The sequence below is a fragment of the Chelonia mydas genome, chromosome 4 (assembly GCF_015237465.2).
Source record: "Chelonia mydas isolate rCheMyd1 chromosome 4, rCheMyd1.pri.v2, whole genome shotgun sequence".
In the NCBI taxonomy this organism is placed as follows: Eukaryota; Metazoa; Chordata; order Testudines; family Cheloniidae; genus Chelonia; species Chelonia mydas.
The window spans coordinates 32,386,351-32,411,291 of NC_057852.1; the positions used below are offsets into that span (position 1 = coordinate 32,386,351).

The following is a 24,941-nucleotide window of genomic DNA, read 5'->3' on the forward strand; positions in this document are numbered from 1 at the left end:
TGGGCTTTGGAAGCAATGACTGCAGAACTTTTGCATGTGAAAAGCCACCTTTCTGGAACTGTGTGTGAGGTTTATCTGTACCCTGCAGCACAGGGACACCAAAATAAGAGCTGCCCTAATTGTGAAAAAGTGAGTGGCAATCACTGTGTGGAAGCTGGCAACTCCAGACTGCTACCGATCAGTCGTGAATCAGTTTGGAGTTGGGAAGTCCACTGTGGGGGTTGCAGTGATGTGAGTGTGCAGGGCCATTAATCACCTCCTGCTACGAAAGACTGACACTCTGGGCAATGTGAGGGAAATAGTGGATGGCTTTGTGGTAATGGGATTCCCTAACTGTGTTGCACACATCCCATTTTGACCCTAGACCGCCTTGCAATGGAGTACATCAACAGAAAGGGCTACTTTGCAATACCATAGAAAAGTGTCGGTGGATCACTGGGGTTGTTTCACAGACACCAACGCGGGGTGGTCAGGGAAGGTGCATGACACACTTATCTTCAGGAATGCTAGCCCATACAGAAAGCTGCAAGCAGGGACTTTTTTCCAGACCAGAAGATTGTAACTGGGGATGTGGAAATGCCAATTCTGATCCTTGGACACCCAGCCTCCTCCTTGCTCCCATGGCTCATGAAGCCTTACATTGGAAACCTTGACAGCAGCAAGAAGTGCTTCAACAAGCTCAGCAGGTGCAGAATGACCATTGACTGTGCCTTTGGCAGATTAAAGGGTTGCAGTGCTCCCTTTTTGGCAAGCTAGACCTCAGTGAGGAAAATATTCCTATGGTCATAGCAGCCTGCTGTGCTCTGCATAATATGTGTGAAAGTAATGGAGGAAAGTTTCTGCAGAGGTGGAGCCTTGAGATGGATTTGGCTGGTGGCTGCTTTTGAGCAGCCAGATCCAGGGCTGTTAGAGAGGCTGAATGGGGAGCTATTCCAACGAGGGAGTGTTTGAAGGAGCATTTTGATAATGAGTCCCAGTAATGTCTTTCTATATGTCTTTGCATTGAGCCAGGCATTATTTTCTTGCACTGTAGTATGACCCTTGTAATGATTGCTGTGTGTGCATTAAGTGTACTCTGCAAATACTCTGATTTGCCACTATGTATGAATTTCAGCAGCAACCATTGTGGGTCAAAGATCAATAAAGATTCATTGTCTGGGTGTATGTCCAACTGGGTGTATGTCCAACTGTCATTTTGAAACATGTCATAAAAGTGGAGCGCACGGGATACTGCGGTATGTGAGGAATGTGTGTGGGGAGTTTGGGGAGGCCCTGGAAGACCATTCTGAATGGGCTGCAAAAGGAGGTGAGCATCGATGTGTTCCATGTGCAGCGCGGTCAGGGACTTCAGCGTGTCTGTTTGTGTCTCGACCAGCTGAATCATCAACTCCTGCCTGTTTCTTCTCTTAGAATCATAGAAGATTAGAGCTGGAAGAGACCTGAGGAGGTCATCTAGTCCAACCCCATGCTCAAAGCAGGGGACCAATCCCCAACTAAATCATCCCAGCCAGGGCTTTGTCAAGCCTGACCTTAAAAACCTCTAAGGAAGGAGATTCCACCGCCTCCCTAAGTAACCCATTCCAGTGCTTCACCACCCTCCTAGTGAAAATGTTTTACCTGATATCCAACCAACCCCCACCCCCCCCACTTCAACTTGAGACCATTACTCCTTGTTCTCTTGGCTATCCATTCTCAGTTTTTCATTGATAGCTTCTCTCCAAGGTCTGCTCACTATCAGCATCATCAGATGATTGCAGCACCTCCCTGAGCAGGTTGTCCTGAATCCTCTGGTTCATCTCCTTATCAGATGAAGGCATTTGGCCAGTGTGCAGGAGGAGACTCAAGGCCACATCTGCAGAAGCTGAAGAAACAATAGATTGAGGCACTATTGGGAGTGCGCTCACAGCCTTGATTCATAAAAGTTACATACACCACTTTCCCTTGGCAGGCACACAGCACGCCAAGAGCCCTAACCATGGTGAGTTCAGTTGGGCACAAGGGGGAGGGGGTAAGATAGGACAAAGGGCAGGGGAGTGTTTGAGAAGGACCATTACGAGTACCTTGGGACGCTATTCTGAATACTGGCACAGTTTTCCACAGGCAGGGGTGATACCCTCAGGAGCAAGATAATGACAGCTCCTGCACGCGTGTGGTTGCAGACTGGGTCCATATACTGCTCACCTGTGTGCTGCTTTGGTGCCTGCAGATGTAATTGATGATTGGCACAGCAAAGTTTCCTTCCACGGGGGAAGGAACAAAGCAGCCCTCCCAAGGAAACTTCAGCAAAGGATTTCTGAGTACCTCCATGAACATTTCCTAGAGATCTCTTTGAAGGTTTCCTGGGACATCCCAGTGTGCATCAACAAACTTTTCCACAGGGCCCCCCTCTGTTTAGCAACACAGAGGAATGCGAAGCAGATGCATACAGTGCTACTATTGGTTATTTCTATCCCTTTTCTACCCTGGGATGTGGGGGGAAGCTTTACTTCATTTCTCCTGCGGTATCGAAGCACAGCAAGTACTTACCGGAGAGCCCCTCTCCTGCATTAGGCATGCCATAGCTGAAGTGCTGGGACTGGCTAGACCCCTCTGGAGTTAAAAACAGGTCCTGGCTCACCACACCACTGGACTGTCCTAATGCCTGTCCTCCATTCTCTTCCAACGCCACTTTCTCATCCATCACTTCATCCTTGGAGTTCACCCCATGGCTGCTGCCTCCAGCCCCCCTTCCCCAAAGTATCCACAGGGCTCTTGGGGGTGGAGTTGGCCTCCCTTTCCTTCTGATATGCCTGCCTCAGCTCCTTGATCTTGTCACAACACTGCTGTGTCTCCCTCTCGTACCCCTTGAGCTCCATGCCTTAAGCAATCTGCCTGTGGGTATCAAAGCTCCTACAGCTGGAGCAGAACTGCAACTGCTCAGCCTCCTCTCCCTGCAGATCCAACAACTCCCAGGGTCCTCCAGGCAGGAGCGTATTTGCTGCAGGGAGCTGCCATGGTCAGCTGGGAAGATGCTATGTGAGCGGTTCATCCTGAGAAAACAGGAAGAAGAATTTCAAAAATTCCCAGGACTTTAAAAGGAGAAGGGTACATGCCTGTGTACCTGGCTGCTGGGCCATGGAGTTCAAAATGGTGACCAATGCAGTCATGATGAGCATTGTGGGACATTTCCTGGAGGTGACATCAGCAATGTAGTGTCTACACTGACTCTGTGTCGTATATAACTCTGCGTCTTGTCCAAGTGGTTTTCTTATATTGGCATAGCAGGAAAGTTAAATCGGTAGGAGGAGCGTGGCAGTGTGTACACCTCCACTGTTTTGTCGACAAAACTATATAGTGTGGATATGGCCTAATAAAGCTAAGTGGCAAGAAGAGGATGAGTTTGCATGCTAATTCAGGCTCTGGGCACCCTGTCAAAGACCGAGTAGGATCTCAATTCATTTGTGGTCATCTTGCTGGCAATACTAAACAGCAATGTTGAAGTAAAAGAAACACTGCTAAATTAATCTAAAACGTAACTCTACTTCTCGCCACAAAAACAGCATTTCTCTACAGTATGTATCCTAATGCCCACTGAACTGGGAGCCATCTGAAAGATCTTATGACTGCATGGTTAGAGAGGTTTAAGAAGTCGTCTTCCTGCGGGTGTATGATGGGGAAAACATGAAATCAGTTTATATGACAAACACTCAGAATCCTTGAACTATGTGGAAAGAATCTTCCCCAAGGTGGCAGTATCAGCCTGTTTCACAGGTACTGTGAAAGTAGGCAGGGCTTCCATTGCTCCAGAGAACCTTCACTGAAATAAAATATCAGATGTAAGGGTGCAAAAACACACTAAAATACAGGATAATTATGTCAGGAATCTTCAAAGGGCTGCTGAAATAAAAGAAACCTGCAAATAAATCTCTCACCTTCCCAAGAAATAATTCTTATTTTTTTACATAATTTTAAAGAAAATATACACTTTATTAAGCTTTGAACAGCATGATGCAAAGCAAACCTCTATTTTATTTTAAAGGCAATAGTTACAAAGCAGTGAGAGTCAGTTTCTTTAAAAGAAAAGGAGTAATTGTGGCACCTTAGAGACTAACCAATTCATTTGAGCATAAGCTTTCGTGAGCTACAGCTCACTTCATCGATGTAGCTCACGAAAGCTTATGCTCAAATAAATTGGTTAGTCTCTAAGGTGCCACAAGTACTCCTTTTCTTTTTGTGAATACAGACTAACACGGCTGTTACTCTGAAATAAGTTTCTTTAGCAATCCTTATACGCTTCCATTCTATGCTAGAGATCTCTGTTCTGAGCAACTATTTAGTTGTTACATTTAGAGTGGAGCTTCAAAGCTGAGATCCTCAACAAGATTGTCATTCTCACAGCACAAATTTTACAGAGAACTAGCCAAGGTGTTTCTGGTACAACAAAGATGTCTCCCCTGTTTTTCAGAGTTGGCTGAAACTGTTGCTATTGGCTGTCAGTGACGTAAACTATTGTTTAGTTTCGTGTTTTGTAACTTGTTGGGTTTGTAGAGCTCTGAATGGCTGAATGCTTCTATTTATTATTATTACTGGAGAAATCCAAATAATAAAAGCTAGAATTTTCAAAAGAGCCTGTGGTAAACTAGGAAATATCTTTATTGCATTTTATTAGTGTGTGTGTGTGTGTGTGATGGGTGCCATGGGGTTACATCAAAAGGGGATGTTAAAAAAACCATAGAAAGGAAAGGTAAACCAACAGCCTGGATAAGCATCCAAATAAACACTCAAATGCAATAGCCATGTTCATACCCACAAAAAGTTGACTTCTTGAGTAAGGCCCATGCATATAGGCCTGTTTTTTTTGTTTGTTTGTTTGTTTTTACTCTCTATTCTGTGCTTTTGTACCCTTTTTTGGGAGGGCAGGGGATGAATACTTAATGCTTAGTTTTGAAGAAGCTGTTTTTGAGTTACTTTAACCACCTCACAGGTCCTTGGAGAAAAAGGACTCATAGGTACTATATACAGTTGGGCCTGTCAGGTTAACATGGTTAGGAAATAGAAGGCTGCAGCCAAGATTGGGTTAGACCATGTGGTTCCACCCAGAGTGAGGTGCAGGGAGCCAGGCATGACACTTAAAGGGTACACTCTAGAGGAACTGAAGGAGTGAACAGCACAGTTTGCCCGGGAACTGTAGCAGAGAGTAAGGAACATCAGCTTCAAATCCCATTGAAGAAATCTGTGGGGATTGGGTGCCTGAACCCTTCAGTCTCCTTTGAAAATCCTAGGCAAAACAAATACAATCAAATCTCTAGGTAGAAACTGGAAACTGTATTCTTATATCTATAGTATTAACTTACTGTATTACAATAGTATGACAGATGTATTGTAATCAGCTGTTTTGTTTTCCTTGGGTTCATCCGATCAGTTTGCAAGTAACTTAATAGCGTGCAATGCAATTTTTTACATAAATGAGAGATTCCATATTTTTATAACCTACAGTGTCTCCAGATGGATGGTGTCTCCCACCACTCTTTTACTTTCAGTTCCCACACATTCCCATCCCTTATAACTTTATTCCATTTATGCACTCTCATTATTTTAAGATAATGCCACAATAAATAATTGAAGATGTGAATTGGTGAACTCTCACTTAGGGGAAACCAAGTGAGGCCATTTGATGGATTACCACACACAGATGTAGGCTCCCACCCTTCCCTGAAATCATGAGAAACCCAGGGAGCTGTACAATGTCCTGTATAAATAGAGTGGATTCCAAGTACTCCATCTAGAAAGAATTATAGATTCAATTTTGTTACACAATAAGAAATGTGTAAACTCTGAGATGATCCAGGCAAGTCTCAGTTTACTGAGTAAGGGATAAAACAGTCTCTTGCTACTCCCTGTCCTCGAATACCATATTATAATGGAATTATATACACCACTCTAGTTCTATACCAATGTGAAAGGAAAACAAATATACCAACCATACATTGCAGCAGAATTGTTTTCTTTTGCTAAGTCTAGTCACATCTATCAACTATCGATTGGAAGTAGGAAAATGCAGATTTTTAAGAACAACTCTGATCACCCTGCACCCACATTCACTGAGTAACTGTGTGTCTTGGCAGCACACATCTTCAGTACAGATGGTATGAGCCAAATGGCGCCCTGTACTGGATCATACTTGCTCATCTGAGGTGCTTAATGCCTATTTTGCCTCAGTCTTCACTAAAAAGGTTGATGACAAGATACTCAACACAATTTGTAGGATTCATACAAGGTTCATGCGCTTGGCAACATTCAGGGCACACCCGGAGTGTTGTGCTGGACCTGTGCACACACAGCTCCTCTCAAGGGCATCAACCTTGGAATCTCGCCCAGATGGCATGAACCGTGGGATGCCTCCCAGGACTGGGCTCAAGGCCCAAGAGCAAGGAATGCGGTAGATAGAAATTGGTAAATAAGAATGTTAAACAAAGCCAGTGTATTCCTTTTATCTGTTGGAGAATGTAATGCGCGGGAGGAGAGAGAGAATAAAGGGGAAGGTGGAAAGCTGACAGGCAGAAACCCGTTAGCAGACCAGCCGCTTGCTTGCTAAAAGCTGTGTTCCATCTTGTCATTGAACCGCCACAACAATTAATATTTGACAACCAGGACAAAGGAATAGAAACCAAAATAGGGAAAGAACATCTTCTCTAAACATTCTTTAACCTGTATTTGAGTCAGCAGGGCCTGATGAAATTCATCCTATGGAACTAGATGAAGCAATCTTGGAGCCACTGACAATTATTTCTGAGAATTCCTGGAGGACTGGAGAGGGCCCGGAGGACTGGAGAAGGGCAAACCTGGTGCTTATCTTTAAAAAGGAGGACCTGGGGATTTGTAGACCCAGTCAGCCTAACTTTAATACCTGGAAAGATACCGAAGGAAATAATGAAACAATCAATTTGTAAGCACCTGAAGGACAATAAGGTTATTAGGAATAGTCAGCATGGATTTGTCAAGAACAAATAATGCCAAACCAACTTAATTTCCTTCTTTGATAGGATTACTGACCTGGTGGGGGGAGCAGTAGATTTGATATTCGTAAGGCTTTTGACTGAGTTCTGTATGACCTTGTCATAAGCAAACTAGGGAAATGTGGTCTAGATGAATTTACTATGAGGTGGGTGTGCAACTAGTTGAAAGACTGTACTCGAGTAGTTATCAATGGTTTGCTGTCCAGTTGGGAGGGTGTATCTAGTGGGGTCCTGCATGGGTCAGTACTGGGTCTGGTACAAGCCAATATTTTCTTTAATGACTTGAATAATGGAGCAGAGACTATGCTTATAAAATTTGCAGATGACACCAAGCTGAGAGGGGTTGCAAGCACTTTAGAGGGCAGGTTTAAAATTCAAAATGACCTTGACAAATTTTAGCATTGGTCTGAATTCAAAAAGATGAAATTCAATAAAGACAAGTGCAGAATACTTAACTTAGGAAAAATCAAATGCACAACTACAAAATGGGGAAAAACTTTAGGTCGTAGTACTGCTAAAAAGGATCTGCGGGCTATCGTGGACCACAAACTAAATGAGTTGTCAATGTGACGTATCTGCAAAGAAAGCTAATATAATTCTGGGGTGCATTAACAGGAGGATTGTATGTAAGAGACAGGAGGCGATTGTCCCCCTCTACATGGTACTGGTGAGGCCCCAGCTGGAGTACTGTGTCCAATTCTGGGCACAATTTAGGAAGGATGTGGACAAATTGGAAAGAGTCCAGAGGAGAGCAACAAAAATGATAAAAGATTTAGAAACCTGACCTATGAAGAAAGGTTGAAAAAACTGGCCATGTTTAGTCTTGAGAAAAGAAGACTGAGGGGTGAGCTGAGAAGGGCTGTTTTAAAAAGGGTGATCAACTGTTCTCAGTATCTACTGAAGGTAGGACGAGAAGTAATGCGCTTACTCTGCAGCAAGGGAGATTTAAGTTAGATATTAGAAAAGCTTTCTAACTCAGAGGTTCTCAAACTGTGGTCTGTGGACCACCAGTGGCCCAAGAGTTCCATTCAGGTGGTCCGCGGATAGTTTCCTCTAAGGTGTATGCCTGGGCGACTACACACAAGAGAATGAAGGGCCACCCACGTAACTAGTGGAGCTGGAACAAACAAAAGCAAGTGTCTTCACTGGTTGAATACAGAGTACCCAAACATTTAAAGGGGAAGAACATCACAATGGAAAGAATTCAGCTCCCTCACTTTGGGTATGTCTACACTACGAAATTAGGTCGAATTTATAGAAGTCGTTTTTTTAGAAATCGGTTTTATATATTTGAGTGTGTATGTCCCCACAGAAAATGCTCTAAGTGCATTAAGTGAATTAACTCGGCGGAGTGCTTCCACAGTACAAAGGCTAGAGTCGACTTCCGGAGTGTTGCACTGTGGGTAGCTATCCCACAGTTCCCGCAGTCTCCGCTGCCCATTGGAATTCTGGGTTGAGATCCCAATGCCTGATGGAGCTAAAACATTGCCGCGGGTGGTTCTGGGTACATATCGTCAGGCCCCCGTTCCCTCCCTCCGTGAAAGCAAGGGCAGACAATCATTTCGCGCCTTTTTTCCTGAGTTACCTGTGCAGACGCCATACCACGGCAAGCATGGAGCCCGCTCAGGTACCCGTCACCGTATGTCTCCTGGGTGCTGGCAGACACGGTACTGCATTGCTACACAGTAGCAGCAACCCCTTGCCTTGTGGCAGCAGACGGTACAATACGACTGGTAGCCGTCATCGTCATGTCCGAGGTGCTCCTGGCCACGTCGGCCAGGAGCGCCTGGGCAGACATGGGCGCAGGGACTAAATTTGGAGTGACTTGACCAGGTCATTCTCTTTAGTCCTGCAGTCAGTCCTATTGAACCATCTTATGGTGAGCAGGCAGGCAATACGGATTGCTAGCAGTCCTATTGCATCATCTTCTGCCGGGCAGCCCTGAGATGTGGATGGCATGCAGTCCTTCTGCACCGTCTGCTGCCAGCCAAAGATGTAAAAGACAGATGGAGTGTATCAAAACAAGAAATAGACCAGATTTGTTTTGTACTCATTTGCTTCCCCCTCTCCCCCGTCTAGGGGACTCATTCCTCTAGGTCACTCTGCAGTCACTCACAGGGAAGGTGCAGTGAGGTAAATCTAGCCACGTATCAATCAGAGGCCAGACTAACCTCCTTGTTCCAATAAGAACAATAACTTAGGTGCACCATTTCTTATTGGAAACCTCTGTGAAGTCCTGCCTGAAATACTCCTTGATGTAAAGCCACCCCCTTTGTTGATTTTAGCTCCCTGAAGCCAACCCTGTAAGCCGTGTCATCAGTCACCCCTCCCTCTGTCAGAGCAACGGCAGACAATCGTTCCGCGCCTTTTTTCTGAGCGGACGCCATTCCAAGGCAAGCATGGAGGCTGCTCAGCTCACTTTGGCAATTAGGAGCACATTAAACACCACACATATTATCCAGCAGTATATGCAGCACCAGAACCTGACAGAGCGATACCGGGCGAGTAGGCAACGTCAGCGCGGTCGCGTGAGTGATCAGGACATGGACACAGATTTCTCTGAAAGCATGGGCCCTGCCAATGCATGCATCATGGTGCTAATGGGGCAGGTTCATGCTGTGGAACGCCGATTCTGGGCTCGGGAAACAAGCACAGACTGGTGGGACTGCATAGTGTTGCAGGTCTGGGACGATTCCCAGTGGCTGCGAAACTTTCGCATGCGTAAGGACACTTTCATGGAACTTTGTGACTTGCTTTCCCCTGTCCTGAAGCGCATGAATACCAAGATGAGAGCAGCCCTCACAGTTGAGAAGCGAGTGGCGATAGCCCTGTGGAAGCTTGCAATGCCAGACAGCTACCAGTCAGTTGGGAATCAATTTGGAGAGGGCAAATCTACTGTGGGGGCTGCTGTGATGCAAGTAGCCCATGCAATCAAAGATCTGCTGATATCAAGGGTAGTGACCCTGGGAAATGTGCAGGTCATAGTGGATGGCTTTGCTGCAATGGGATTCCCTAACTGTGGTGGGGCCATAGACGGAACCCATATCCCTACCTTGGCACTGGAGCACCAAGCCGGCAAGTACATAAACCGCAAGGGGTACTTTTTAATAGTGCTGCAAGCTCTGGTGGATCACAAGGGACGTTTCACCAACATCAACGTGGGATGGCCAGGAAAGGTACATGATGCTCGCATCTTCAGGAACTCTGGTCTGTTTCAAAAGCTGCAGGAATGGACTTTATTCCCAGACCAGAAAATAACTGTTGGGGATGTTGAAATGCCTATAGTTATCCTTGGGAACCCAGCCTACCCCTTAATGCCATGGCTCATGAAGCCGTACACAGGCAGCCTGGAAGTAGTCAGGAGCTGTTCAACTACAGGCTGAGTAAGTGCAGAATGGTGGTAGAATGTGCATTTGGACGTTTAAAGGCGCGCTGGCGCAGTTTACTGACTCGCTTAGACCTCAGCAAAACCAATATTCCCACTGTTATTACTGCTTGCTGTGTGCTCCACATTATCTGTGAGAGTAAGGGGGAGACGTTTATGGCGGGGTGGGAGGTTGAGGCAAATTGCCTGGCTGCTGGTTACGCGCAGCCAGACACCAGGGCAGTTAGAAGAGCACAGGAGGCGCGGTACGCATCAGAGAAGCTTTGAAAACCAGTTTCATGACTGGCCAGGCTACGGTGTGAAAGTTCTCTTTGTTTCTCCTTGATGAAACCCCCCGCCCCTTGGTTCACTCTACTTCCCTGTAAGCTAACCACCCTCCCATCCTCCCTTCGATCACCTCATGCAGAGGCAATAAAGTCATTGTTGCTTCACATTCATGCATTCTTGCATTCATCACACAAATAGGGGGATGACTACCAAGGTAGCCCAGGAGGAGTGGTGGAGGAGGGAAGGAAAATGCCACACAGCACTTTAAGCACAGCACTTTAAAAGTTTACAACTTTAAAATTTATTGAATGCCAGCCTTCTTTTTTTTGGGCAATCCTCTGTGGTGGAGTGGCTGGTTGGCCGATGGCCCCCCCACTGCGTTCTTGGGCGTCTGGATGTGGAGGCTATGGAACTTGGAGAGGAGGGCGGTTGGTTACACAGGGGCTGTAGTGGCAGTCTGTGCTCCAGCTGCCTTTGCTGCAGCTCAACCATACACTGGAGCATACTGGTTTGATCCTCCAGCAGCCTCAGCATTGAATCCTGCCTCCTCTCATCACGCTGCCACCACATTTTGAGCTTCAGCCCGCTCTTCAGCCTGCCACCTCTCCTCCCCGGTCATTTTGTATTTTCCTGCACTCTGACATTATTTGCCGTCACGCATTTGTCTGTGCTCTGTCAGTGTGGGAGGACAGCATAAGCTCAGAGAACATTTCATCACGAGTACGTTTTTTTTTCTTTCTAATCTTCACTAGCCTCTGGGAAGGAGAAGATCCCGTGATCATTGAAACACATGCAGCTGGTGGAGGAAAAAAAAAGGGACAGCAGTATTTAAAAAGACACATTTTATAAAACAGTGGCTACGCTCATTCAGGGTAAACCTTGCTGTTAACATTACATACATAGCACATGTGCTTTCGTTACAAGGTCGCATTTTGCCTCCCCCCACCGCGTGGCTACCCCCTCAACCTTCCCCTCTCCCCGTGGCTAATAGCGGGGAACATTTCTGTTCAGCCACAGGCAAACAGCCCAGCAGGAACGGGCTCCTCTGAGTGTCCCCTGAAGAAAAGCACCCTATTTCAACCAGGTGACCATGAATGATATCTCACTCTCCTGAGGATAACACAGAGAGATAAAGAACGGATGTTTGTTTGAACGCCAGCAAACATACACTGCAATGCTTTATTGTACAATGATTCCCGAGTACGTGTTACTGGCCTGGAGTGGTAAAGTGTCCTACCATGAAGGACGCAATAAGGCTGCCCTCCCCAGAAACCTTTTGCAAAGGCTTTGGGAGTACATCCAGGAGAGCCGCGAATGCCAGGGCAAATTAATCCTTTCACATGCTTGCTTTTAAACCATGTATAGTAGTTTAAAAGGTACACTCACCGGAGGTCCCTTCTCCGCCTGCCGGGTCCAGGAGGCAGCCTTGGGTGGGTTCGGGGGGTACTGGCTCCAGGTCCATGCTGAGACACAGTTCCTGGCTGTCAGGAAAACCGGTTTCTCCGCTTGCTTGTTGTGACTATCTACAACTTCATCATCATCATCTTCTTCGTCCCCAAAACCTGCTTCCGTGTTGCCTCCATCTCCATTGAAGGAGTCAAACAACATGGCTGGGGTAGTGGTGGCTGACCCCCCTAAAATGGCATGCATCTCATCATAGAAGCAGCATGTTTGGGGCTCTGACCCAGAGCGGCCATTCGCCCCTCTGGTTTTCTGGTAGGCTTGCCTCAGCTCCTGAAGTTTCACGCGGCACTGCTTCGGATCCCTGTTATGGCCTCTGTCCTTCATGCCCTGGGAGATTTTGACAAAGGTTTTGGCATTTCGAAAACTGGAATGGAGTTCTGATAGCACGGATTCCTCTCCCCATATAGCGATCAGATCCCGTACCTCCCGTTCAGTCCATGCTGGAGCTCTTTTGCAATTCTGGGACTCCATCATGGTCACCTCTGCTGATGAGCTCTGCATGGTCACCTGCAGCTTGCCATGCTGGCCAAACAGGAAATGAGATTCAAAAGTTCGCAGTTCTTTTCCTGTCTACCTGGCCAGTGCATCTGAGTTGAGTGCTGTCCAGAGCGGTCACAATGGAGCACTCTAGGATAGCTCCCGGAGGCCAATACCATCAAATTGTGTCCACAGTACCCCAAATTCGACCCGGCAAGGCCGATTTAAGCTCTAATCCACTTGTCAGGGGTGGAGTATGGAAATCGATTTTAAGAGCCCTTTAAGTCGAAATAAAGGGCTTCATCGTGTGGACGGGTGCAGGTTTACATCGATTTAACGCTGCTAAATTCGACCTAAAGTCCTAGTGTAGACCAGGGCTTAGTGTGCATTCAGCTGATGTTTACAGTTCCAGTCAGCTGTATCTATGCAAATCTGCCTGAACTTAATAACTGTGTTGCTCATAATGGAGAAGGAAACCATCTAGCTTGACTCTCGGATTCCAGGTTGAGTTTGCAGGGCTGGCAGTGAACTAAAACATTTTTTGGTAAACTGAGCAAGTCTGATCTAGAATCATTGTGAAAGGACACACATGGAAGTCCACGATGCCATTTTTAGAGTCAATTTTCAGAGCAGAAGTTGAAATCTTCATTCCTCTATATTTTGGTGTTTGTAAGCTTACAACACTCTATTAAGGTTTTTACCTTAAATTATATTGATACAAATGTACAGTTTTGGCAAAGTTATTTGTAAGTATCATGTGTTTTGAACATGCATCACTCTCCCTTCCTATCTCCTACAAATATATAGAGGGACTCTTCAGTTGCAAAGTCCCTGGAGTTGTACAGACAATATTTTATAGTGACATAGGGTAAACAAACTAGTATACTAGTTGCAAACACTGACATTTCCTATATCCTGATCATTACCAGAGTTTTTAGACCTATCAGACTTGAAATAGGTAGTTGATATTTTTCCAGTATATTTTGCAGTTCCAAGTCATTATGTATTTCTCACAACATACACTATAGTAATTCTTACACAAACCAAAGTGTCCTCCTTTGGTAATGTACTTTAGAATGTTTAAAAGAAAACAATTACTGTAACTGGGATATTAAAATCCTGAGTAATACATATAATTGGAGGAAACAGATAAGTGATCTAAGGTCTGAACACAGTACATGACTCCAAGGAATCATAGGTTCAGGTCCCAGCACAGTCAACCCAGTTCTTCATCCTTCTGAGGTAGATAAATTCAGTACCAAGTTATTTTGGGGTGGGGAGGGGGGGAAAGAAGTATCTTTAAAATTAGACTTTAAAAATTGGTGCCCTTTCTGCTCTGTGTTCATTAAAAGTCCTAGGGTACTTTTCAGAGTGAGGTGTATGGCTTTGGCCAAAATTTTCCCTTCCCTTCAGTGCTTTGCAGTATGTTGTAGACTCATTGCTTTCTTCTCTCTACCCCAGAGACAGCTGCAGTTCTTGGGTGGTATGCGTCTATTGTTTGTAGAGTGCTTTAGGATCTTTCACCATATAAAATGTGAGATTTTTATTTTATTTAGGGACAGGACATAACCTAATAGTGATGTAAAATACAGGGCTGGATTTTGTTTGCTTGGCTAAAATCATAATTTGACAAGCCAAAATGAGAAATAAACTTCAATTTAAACATTACAGGCCTGATTTTCAGAAGTGCTGAGCACACACAGCGTCCACCGACTTCAACTGGAGTTGTGAAAATTGGGCCCTATGTCTTCAGAGGCAGCAGAGCAGCAATAGGGGGACAGAAGCATGTAGTACAAATGGGTTCCCTTCTTGAATCACCTGCCTATGGTATTTATATTGCCACCTGTACCCATCAATTGCCTGGGACACGAGCCTCCCTGGGACAGCTGTGTGTGCACAACCTGACCAGTGCTTACGGTACTAGCCTGGAGCTCAGGAAAACTGAGTTCATTTTGCTGTTCTGCTACAGGCTTTCTCTGTGACCTTGGGCAAGTCATTTAGGACCAGATTTTAAAAGGTATTTAGGCACCTAGAGATACAGACAGTCACCTAGTCCTTTCATAAATAATAGTTAATACTGTCTGCTTCCTCAGGATTTCAAAGCTTTGATGAGATCTCTTCATATTTTTCCAGCCTGTTTTCTCACAGCTTGGGGGAAGTTTTGTGGCCTGTATCATACAAGAGGTCAGACTAGGTGCTCACAATGGTCCCTTCTGGCCTTGGAACCTAAAAATCTATGACCTATCTACTCTGTGTGACTGACTCTTTCTGGCCTGGGAGAGCAGAAAAGCTGGATGCAGCTTCTTCTGGATCCCATTCCCACCATTCCTTAGCTGACAACATTGTGTGTCCCTTTTCCTTCACCAGACACACACCATCGTAGTGTGATTTGCTGCTAGGCAGTGCTTTTAGCTCTGATCACAACCTGGGTTCATTGTGCAAATGCTCCACTCTCTGGCTGACCCGTACAGTAGGTGATGAATGTAGGCTGATTATTACAGAGCCTTACTGACGGCCTGATCTAACACTCAGGGAACTCTATAGAGCTGAAGAGGGTAGGCTAGAGGGCATCCTGATAGAATTTTTTATGGAGATGCTGTAATTATGGTATAGCTGGACATAATTGTCATCTGCCCCTCATAATAAGCCTCCTCAGTTTCCCTCCCATGGACTTTATTCCATACTAATTACTTTTTGCCAAAGATTTAGAAATCAATCAATGCACAAGTTTGTTTTTATTTCAATTTGACTTTGTAATTCTGTGAAATACATCAAAGTCACATACAAGTTTCCTTTAGCTCTGTTAAATTACAAGCCCTGTGGAAAGCCCTGAGCCACAACGTCTCTTCATTTCTTGTCCCTTCTTTATGTAGACAACTAAGGGTTTTATCCACCTAGTTAAATCCCCAATGTGTACACTTAACAATAAGAAGCATTAAGCCAAATGAGTTTAAATCATGGGTTAATACAGACTGGCTTTTGTGGGAGAGATGAGTGGATTCCATTTTAGTGCATGTGAATTTAATATTGCTGTTGAAAATTTAGCTATAAATTATTGCCACACAATATTTAATAGATCTTTTATCAGAACGCAGACATAGAGGAGACAGCCCTACACAGTCACACGGCTGGAAGGCCACATGCTGACGTCCCAGGAAAGCCTACTGCACAAGCAACCAAAGCAGGGACTGGGGGGAGGAGGAGTAAGTAAAATGGGGCCTAGTCAAGACTACCCCTTCCCAAGCATCCCCAACTCTGAAGACACCGGAACCCTTGTACGGCCACCTCTCCCCCTGCCATGTGAAAAACTGCAGACTTTTTTACCTTCTTCTGCCGTGCCCTGTCCCTCATTTCCCCCCCCCCTTCAATGTCCCTTCTCCCTTTGCTTTTCTTTCCATTGAGCCAGTCCACCCCCTCTCCCACTCCCCCGAAGTGTGCATATTCGCTGAGGCAAGCAGTAGTGTTCTTAGTGGCCAAGTGGCATTCTCGGAGATTGCTGAATTTGGTTAGCAGGCAGTCCTCCACAACACGTATCACTGTTTGATCTGTGCCACAGCTGCAGCTTGGATTGTCTCGTAGACCCCAGCGGTGTTGGTTGGCTGCACAGCACCTTGCCCAGGCTGGAATCCGTTAAGAAAGGCCCACTGCCAACATGGCAAGTCAAAGCCGGGCAGGCCAGCTGGCAGTAGAGTCTGTGACAAGGAACTGATTGGTGGTTGATGTTAAGCACCAATCTTCCTGCCACAGGGACTATAGTGTCATATATCCTGGCGTGGCAGCCTCGACCCCAATGGGTGTTGTGATGGAAGACATGTAGCTGGTGAACTAAAAAGGTTGTTGAACAAGGGCAAGCTTGGGTTGGCATGTACCTTCTCAAGCAACTTGCTAGCTGCAGTCTCCCTCCTGTTGTAAGGGTGAGCAATATGGCTCAGAACTGGAAGCCATGGAGGACAAGTCAGTCGCCATAATAAACATGATTAATAATAATAGTAAAGATGACTGCTGAAAAGTCAACAAAAGGCTATATATAGCCATTGGTTATGTGAAATGGGAGGAGAATTAATGTTTTCAAATGCAGTTTAGTTTTGCAATGAGAGTAAATTCATTACGTAGAGAAGTTTATTTTTTTGCACTGATTTCTCTATAGCTCATGTTTTCAGTGGTGCTTTCTCTATATTGTCAGTGAAATTTTCCCAGAATGTTTTTGGTGTTTTTCGTTGGGGGAGAACCTAGCATTCTGATGTTTGCAGCCACACCCATAGCTGTTGCTCTGGAAATCATATTTGTCCTGAATGGAAGAACTGGTAGAAAAAAAAAATAAAAACTGTAATGTGGTAACACAAACTTATTACAGGCAACATTTTCCATTACCTCACATGACTCATTTTAATTTGTCATCCTGCTGTAAGGAGAAAAAAAAATTGTTTTTTTGTTTTTGTTTTTCTTTTCTGTTTCAAATTTGAATAACTGAATGATCAAAGCAATATATTTTCACTGCTTGTGAAGAAAATCTGTCATCTTCCTAGTTAAGATACTGGCACATGACTTCCTCCTAAATTATATTCTGCTGTGCCCATGTTTTGTCTGCTATACTATTTCTTGTAAATAAACCTATTTTTATACTTAAAATGTACATGTTCTTTTAATTGATTCTCATTGTAGAAGAGAGTAAATAGCCCCTGATTCAGGAATAGCATTTAGGATAGCATTTAAACGCACATGCTTAAGTTCCAATAAACATATGTTAAAGAGCTGTTCTGAACAAGGATGGACTTAAGCATATGCTTAGGTGCTTTCCTGAATTGAAGCCTTTAAAGTATAAATCAGCACATAGGCTATTTGGAGTTCTTGTGTAAAGCTAAATATCTTCTAGCAGATGTACAGTAAGTAAAATGCATTGTAACTAGCTGAGAATAGCAAAGATTCTGACCACTGCACGCTGATTGCAGAGTGCAAGTGTAGAGTTACTACAGCATCTACTCTGTCAAGCGATAACCTCATTGTGAAAGAATGATCAGTTTCTCAAACACATCCAGGCCCAGGAAATTGCTACTTAGAGCTGCAGTTCTTAACCCACAATTGGGACCAAGAATCCAAACAAAGTATATAGGATTGACATACTATACATTAATGCATCAGGAAATCCATCCCATCTCCAACTGATTAGCAAAGAATCTCCCTATATACGCTGAGAATTAATGAGTTCATTACATGAAAGGAAAAAATTAGACCCATATTAGCAGAATGGAGCTTGAATGTTTACAGGAAGCAGTAGAAAACACTATTAAATTGTTACTCAGTCAGTATTTTTTTCACAGTACTTGGCGTTCTATTCCACTCCCCCCGATTATTCACTATTATGAAGAACTCTTGGCTGGTGGGACGTGGCACTGGTAGGGAGGCGAAAGGCTATGCAAATGAATCCACAGTGTTTTGAATTTCTGTCTTTGGAGAATATTACAGAAGTGCTGGCATATCAGTGTTTTAAATTGTACTTGCATGTATGCTTTTTCTGACCCAACATGTCCATGGTTATTCATGGAACACTAAAGGAATCCTATTAGCTTAAAAGGAAAATCTTTTTGTTTTCTGAATTCAAATGGCATGGCAGAACATTTGTATAGATGTTAACAGAATGAATTCAAAACTGAATGTCCAAAACACAATAAATAAACCCACTCTTTCAAACTGTATTTAAATGTAATGATCTGCCATTCTATTAGCTGGCTGGCCATGGATAGCATCTTATTGATGACCACATCCTGTACAATTGATATGATGATAATGAGGGCTATTGGGGAAAAAAGAGACAAAAATGCCCATAATTCATTTATAGACATAAATAAAAAATTTGGAGAAAAAATCTGAATTGCATTTATAGAGGTTGAAATTAACCATTGTGCAGGGGGGTAGCACATTGGCTATACATCACCTTAACTTTGGCTTAAGTGGAACTCATTGGTATGTGGGCCTTATGCCCACCCTTTGCACAGCAGTGAATTTCACCATGGTCCCTTTCTTCAAGGGATTCCAAGCATACACAGTTATTTAAAAACATGATATGTTGCTATATGGTGGTTGCACAACTGATTGGTTGAAAAACCATACTCAAAGAGTAGTTATCAATGGTTCGCTGTCAAACTGGGAGGGTGTATCTAGGGGAGCCTTCCAGGGATCTGTTTTGGGTAGACAACTAGTCAAAATTTTCATTAATGACTTGGATGATAGAGTACAGGGAACACTTATAAAATTTGCAAATGGCAATAAGCTGGAAGGGGTTGCAAGCACGTAGAAGCCAAATTTTAGGTTCCTCTTGAAATCCTTGGCCTCAGTCTAAACTGGACATAAATAATACAGTGCAGACACATTCTCTCTGATATACCAGCTGAAGTTCCCTTAAATCATCAAGATTTTATTATTATTATTTATTATTTCATTTTATTGAAAGGCTTTGTGGAAGAAGTGTGTTTTAAAGGAGCGATTTGATTCAAGAGTGAGAGTTCATTTGGTGTACAAGGAGCCTGATCCTACTACTCCCCGTGGCGTTGATGGCAGTTTTATCACTGACTTCAGCAGGGATAGTATTGTACCTGTAAAGGAGGAGGGAGTTTTAGGCATGGCGTGAATCTGAAAATGGATAATGGGCCTTTAATACATCAAGTGTAGAAAGCAAGTTACTAGTGGGAGGAGGAGTTTTGCAGGGCCTTGAAGGTGAGAAGCTTAACCTTGAAGAATGAGCACATAATGTGAGCATCTTGAACTGAGCAATTGAAAATAACTATGCTAAAGCAACATTGTGATTGCTATGATTTTCCATGCACAAAATTCTGGGAGCTGGAAATTATGCTTCCAACAGAAATCATAACATGGCCCTCTATGTGCACACAGCAGGCGAAATTCTCCTCTGGTGTAAATCTGTTGGCTTCAACAGCTTTAGCTACAGCATAGTTCTATTGATTGTTTTCAAATCATTGGAGTTACACTGGTGTAAAACTGAAGTAACATGGTGGTAAATCAGACCTTTCATTTCAAATTGAGATCACAAAATACAACCAAACTCCCATATGGCACAGACTGGCTTGATAGGGCATGCTAATGGAATAGATAAACATTGGGGAATTTCTTGTGCAGCTCTTTGTAAGACTATATCCTTTCACTTCTTATTTGCAAGTGTCCATACCGACTAACACCATTCAAAAAAGACATATGGATTTTTATTTTTCTTGCAAGTTGCAGTCTCATTTCTCCCACTCTCATGAGGAATGTTACCTTAGAAATGCTAAATAGGAAACATGTGCTTTGGGGCTAACAGTATTGCTGCTCTGTAAGGTCAGTTCCAAAGACTCAACATAAAGGCTTTGCTAATTTAAAATGAAATAAAAGCAGCTGTCATAAAGAATGTGATATATAAATTCTCATTTAAAGTTGTATTATATTTCTTTTATTATTTTGAAAAGCCTGAAGTGAGAGAGAGAGAGAGAATATTTATTAAAGGGATAAAAAGCAGCCTATTCTTTCTTGTCCTTTTCTTGAGCACAGTATTTTGTACCAATGGGGAGACACAATCTTGAACAATTCTTTACAGAGATGCCCTTATTCCCTCAAATAATCTAATACCTTAACCAATTCATTTTGGTTCACTGTATACAAGATGATGCTAAAGATGGATGATACATTTTAGGAATGGGCAGACAAGGTAGAGACGTGTAAGTCTTTTGCAGGCTCATGAAGGAATATTTGTTATTTCTCAGTGAGTTATCTTTCCATTGCTCCCAATTCAAGGTTTAATTTAAGTTGATGTAGTGGAATGGGATAGTCCTATGCATGAATGTATGTATTTAAGAATCCCAATGGATGTTAACCAACCAAGCCTTGTTATTCTCAATGAGACCTCTGTGCTAGCACTGATGAGTACTGGCACATCTCTGGCTTCAAATCAAGCCCCTTCTCTTTCCCTTCCCCCTTTTCTATTTTCTAGTTACTCCTCTGTTCCCTACCTCATGTCCCATTGTCAGGCTTGACAAAGCCCTGGCTGGGATGATTTAGTTGGGGATTGGTCCTGCTTTGAGCAGGGGGTTGGACTAGATGACCTCCTCAGGTCCCTTCCAACCCTGATATTCTATGATAAGTAACGTAACTGATGAGGCTGAAGTACCCTCCATTATAAATGGTCATACAGTCGTATTGGAACAACTTTAGACACTACACCCTGAGACCAAAGGAGATCACTCATATTACAGAGGTCTTGTGCTGGTTTTCCATTAGAGAAGGTGCTGGTCAAGTGCCTTTACAAGATGACCACTTGCTGAGTTCCTTGACAGACAGCAGCAGCTATGAAGGCCACAAATTCCTTACTGCATGAACAGAGATGGTGGTCGCTGCACATGAAATGTCACCCCATTGTTTCTTTAGTCCTCCATTAGTACTAGCACAGCTCTGAAAAAATCACAATATTTTGATAATCCACAGGTGTCCACAGTAAAAATCTTTTAAAAACATTTCCAACAAGGATAAGCTTAATATAGTTACACTCTCTCTCTCTCTCTCTCTCTCTCTCTCTGTTGTTACTCTGAAAAAGTGTTTCATGATGAAATGATTAAAAAGCTAAGTACGTTTAAGGCCAAACTTTCTTTTCAAGGCCTCAGCAAGTGCCCAAGCAAATGTTATGTGTGCATCGTTTGTGGGCACAAATGAGCATTTGCAGGTATAAAGTGAGAATTTGCACATCTATCCAATTTGGCCACACAAAAGTGGGGTTTGAATGTGAAGGTTTGAAAGGCTAGTTTGAAAACGTGCCCCTGAAAGTTTAACAATAAATTGTAGTAATTTTGAGGAAATTTAAAGGAAAGATTACTCTCTATTTATCATATGTTTTCTGGTCCTCCATGAGCTAAAGGCTAGATATATTTTTATTTTACAAGTCATATGTTTTGGAATATATGTGAAAAAAGTAAATTTATTAAATGGTATTACAATGTATGTAATAGTTTATTTAATTTTTTTCTCTTAATCTAATTAGGTTTTGTTGAGTTTTATGTTGGTTTGCTAGTGTATCACTGATAATTTGAGCAGTCTTTGATAGTCTAGGCACTCTTTTTAAATTAGTGAACACTGAAGACATTCTGCAAGAGCAAAATAAAAGCAAGAACAAAACAAACTTTGCTCATAAGTGGAAAATTTAACAATACACTTTTTTAGGATTTGTGAACAATATGAATTTCCTCTGCCTATAAGAAATATCAATTTGCAATTTTTCTAATTTTCTAATAGCAAAATTAATTGCTGTTTTATATTAAGTTATTCCACTTTGCTCATGTGATACTATGAATGTTGAAAAGCAGTAATTCCCCCCCTGCACAGCCAAACACCCACACACCTCAGTATTCATCTGTTGAACTTTTTTTCCCAAGTGTGGTTTTTGACTACATAAATGCCTTGATTTAAGTGTCAGACTATAGCTGCTTTGTATGAAGACCATATCAGTTTTATAACACACATCTTGAGATACTCCCAAGCTTGGTTGAAGCATTGCTTTGGTAGACTGGAATGGGAATATTCTCAAATCTTTTATACCTCTTCTGGATAATGTGTCTTCTTTTCTCTGGATAATCATAGTTCCTCTTTTTATAGTTCTTCAATGAAGCAGAAACCTTGTTAAACTGCCAAAATGGGAAAAAAATCTGTTTTGTGTGAAACTGAAATAATTGTCTGTGCAAGTTGTGTCCATTGCTCCTTTATACAAGATCAAAGCACGAGAGGAGAAGAAACAAAGGATGGGGAAAGTAAGAAGTCATGAACATACCAGATCTTTATCCTATGACTCATTGTCCAAAGAAGTTTTTGCACAATAGAACACTGAATTTTTATGTTCTCAGGTTTCACTGTGAGTTCTTACAGGACATCCTGTTCTGATGTATTGTCAAGCAAGTGAAGTAAATACAGTCATAGTGCAGAGAGAACTGCCAGCCACAAAATGTGATGGGCTTGACTTTAAATGGCTGGAGGTCTATAAGAGGATGTTAATTTTGCTATTACTGACAGATTATCCTTTAACTTGGTGGTTGAATATGAAAGTTCCTGCCTCAACACTCAGCACAGAAAGAGCCCTTCAGGAATGTATGGGTGGCTCTTTATCTCTATTTGGGTGAGGCAGGGCCTCAGACCCTTTCTTTCAAGTATAGAGAGAAACTGCAGTATTTCACACCACTGTATAGTTGGTAAATGTTGAGTTTTTAACGGAGACTGATCCAGTTTACAGTGAGCCTTGATGTGATGAAAAACAGCAAATTGTGGGCTTTGTTGACTGAGGTGGCATTTCTAGGCCTAAACTCAGTGATGCGACAGACCATAACAGAGAAGCTAACGTGATAAGGTGAAGGGGAATTAGAGCTGAAAAATCAAACCAATGGAAGTGCAGATGCTTGGTGGATGGATTCTTCCTAGTATTTTAGGCAGCTACATAACAAATAAAACTGATAAGGACCTATATGAAAGCTACATAGTGCTTTTTACTAGCTCTTAAAGACATACACAATAGTTAGTATACTTCTGAAATGAGAAAGGGTTTGCCCTGGTCTCTGACTACATTTTTTTTTCTCCCCCACTACTGTCAGCTGTCTGCCTGGATACCAACCACCCAACTTCAGAAATGGCTGCATTTTATTAGTGGATGAAATGATTTTTATATGCCAGGAGCTGATAAAAGCACTTTGAGGTAATTCAGGATGGAAATCATTATATCAGTGTTTATATATTAAAATTATTATTAGAGTGGGTCAGAAATCAGTTTTGTTCCCTGTGAAAAATTGAATTTTCAGGAAAAAAAAATCAAGTACTGGAAATTTTTACACCCCCCCCCAACAGACAATAAAACGTTGCTTAGAAACTGTCTTATGAGGATTGTAGTTTGGGTACATCATGTCCTTGTTATCTGCTGTGGGCGGGGTTCCCTACTACTACTACCCACACTACATCTCCTAGGATGCACCACAGACACCTCTTGCTGAGTTGCCATGATGCACCATGAGCAATTTACTTCAGGCAGAGAGTTTGTCCTATAAAGGAGAATGTGGGCACAATGCATGTAAACTACAACTCCAACGAGGCACCAAAGCAGCATTTCCAAATCAACATTTTAGTCCAATCCAAAAAACTTCATTTTTTTTCTTCAAAAGAAGTTAAAACTTTCTGCAGGAAGCAGACCCTTTTCACAAAACACTTCACTTCATTTTCTGGGTATACCGAAAGAAGGATAGGAGACACTTGATATGGATTTTAATCAGGCCACAACTTTATTATATAGATGTCTGGGACTACCAAGCAGATAAAGTGTACAGTGCAGGCAAATCCATGCTTATTCAAATCATTACATGGGGCTTCCACTAGTCTCCCTTCATTTTCCATCCAGGTTCCCACAGCCAGCCCGTGGCTTGGACCTTACCATCCACCCCCCTCATAGGAGGGTTAAGGTGGGCTATAAGAATGGGGGAGAGGAAGTGGGGTTGGCTCCCTGCCGTACCAATCATAGGAATCCCCAACCTCCCTCCCCCATTCTATTCCTTTAACCAGCACCTCCTTTTAAATCCTTTACCAGGCCATTTTTCTGGTCACTGGATGCCTTCCCTAGGGAATACCTGCACTGGACATCTACTCCATACTTACAAAATAAGTTGCGAGAGATAGCCTAATCACCTTTTCTCCTCACCAGGAATGGTCTATCCTGACACCCACTGTGGGCAAGGTGAAAAATCCTCACTCCATCAAAGCCAATCTGGTGGTGTGGGAAAAATTCCTTCCCAGACCCCCTTAAAAAGGAGCAATGCCCACAGCAGGTCCTAGCCCAACCTGATATTCGCCACCTCTAGAGCAGGGAAGGTGGGTGCTGTCTTGCCTGCTGTGTGGGGAAAAGGAGCTTCCAATGCCCAGGTCTTATGCTTTTATAGCCTTCAAACCTCACATTCCTGGGAGATAAGTCAGCACTGCAAAGCTGACCACTGTTCACCTTTTGCAGCAGTTTGACCTCGTTCTCCTGTCCCCCCCCAGCCATAACGTATAGCTGTCTTCCCTCGGCAAGCCCAGACAAAGTTCCCCCCACTTTAGGTGTGGGGTGGTCATTGAAAACCCAACTTCTCCCCCCAAAAAGTTTTTTGATGGAAAATTTTCACCTATCCTTAATCATTATATTGATAATCCATTAATACATGCATTAAGAGAGGACAAATGGATTGAGAGTAAACTCATTCCTCTGCTTGCTACCTAAAGGAACAGAGCTGCTACAGCAAGTAGAGAGAATTTATTAGCACAGAAACATGCCTCCTGTTCTAGCTACAGTAACTTCACATAGATGTTCCTGC

At 43.2% G+C, this 24,941-nt stretch overlaps 1 long non-coding RNA gene across 1 annotated transcript in view; it reads left to right on the forward strand.

The window, feature by feature from the left end:
* Positions 1 to 24,941, forward strand: part of LOC122465462 — a 102,375-nt gene that overhangs the window by 14,350 nt on the left and 63,084 nt on the right. Inside the window, exon 2 of the long non-coding RNA XR_006290350.1 lies at positions 23,202 to 23,302. This is a non-coding gene — a long non-coding RNA (uncharacterized LOC122465462). The remainder of the gene's footprint in view (positions 1 to 23,201; positions 23,303 to 24,941) is intronic.